Raw genomic sequence first — 1,193 nt, 5'->3', positions numbered from 1 at the left:
ATACACCTTTATCAGTAAATCTTGTAAATTCAAAATGCATGTAGTAGTCACCCATTACTTGTTATTACAAAAGACCTAAGAACACAGGTGTTCATATATAATCCATAGCTTGGGAAGCCTTATCATTTTGCTCAGTGGAAATAGACTAATAACTTGATCAATCTCCATGTTCTGTTTTACATGAAGTACTTACCATCTTAACCCTTTTGGTTTTATCTGGAAATAGCATCAACTTACGGTACCCTACATTTGGCTATATGCCTTCCAGGATACCATGGTTCCCAGTTTGGGAATCACTGCGGCTTAGGCATTCCGAACGTTTCCTGAAAGTGAACTAGCTCTGAGTTTTTTCGTAAAGTTTTAATATTGATATGAAAGTAACTTGCTCGTGGACTTGGCGTATTTCATATTTATTTTAGGATATCCCTCTTTATTCAAATGTAAGTAGTGTAGTAGAGAGGGACTTTCTCTAATATTTGTTTTCTCATTTCACCGGGCTATATCTCGATGTTATAATATACATTTACGTCAGCAATTTCTTTATTCCCATTTGGCTTAATAGAGGAGGTAATCAAATAGTCTAATAAGTTAGAATCTACAAGATTGGCAATACAAGGTGTAGATAATATGACAGAAAAAAAACTCCATCTAATGACCAACTCTCGTGAGGAAAAGTTTCATTCAGGAGAATATCCCATTTACGAAAAACTCAATTGTTGTGTAATATATGAAAACGAATCATTATTCCGAGGAAATAACAATAATGAGGAAAAAATAACTTTTGCTGTGATAAAATGCTTAGTCAATAAAGGTACCATTCAGTTATTCATGATAATAAAATGAAAGACGTAAACCTTATGATTTTTTCTGTTATCTTTTTCCAATAATTTAGGAGACCAGAAATATTTTTGTTCCATATTAACGATTTGGAAACAATATCTTGGCTAGGAATAGTTTATATCATCCTTTTACAGTCAGTTCTTTCTTCGAAGTGTGCATCACTTTGATTTGATTTGCATTTTACAAAGAGCATAATAATTGTTATCTCTCTGAATCGGATGAATTTTATATTCAAAACAATACAATATCTTAATGCAAAGGGACGACAACAGTGATATAATTCAGTGATATAATTACGAGAGAGAATCCTTTGTCTCTTGATAATGTTCCTGAAATTAATAACTAGTCGGTTT

This window comes from Palaemon carinicauda, chromosome 26, assembly GCF_036898095.1.
Source record: "Palaemon carinicauda isolate YSFRI2023 chromosome 26, ASM3689809v2, whole genome shotgun sequence".
In the NCBI taxonomy this organism is placed as follows: Eukaryota; Metazoa; Arthropoda; class Malacostraca; order Decapoda; family Palaemonidae; genus Palaemon; species Palaemon carinicauda.
Note: the sequence above shows the minus strand (reverse complement) of the source record.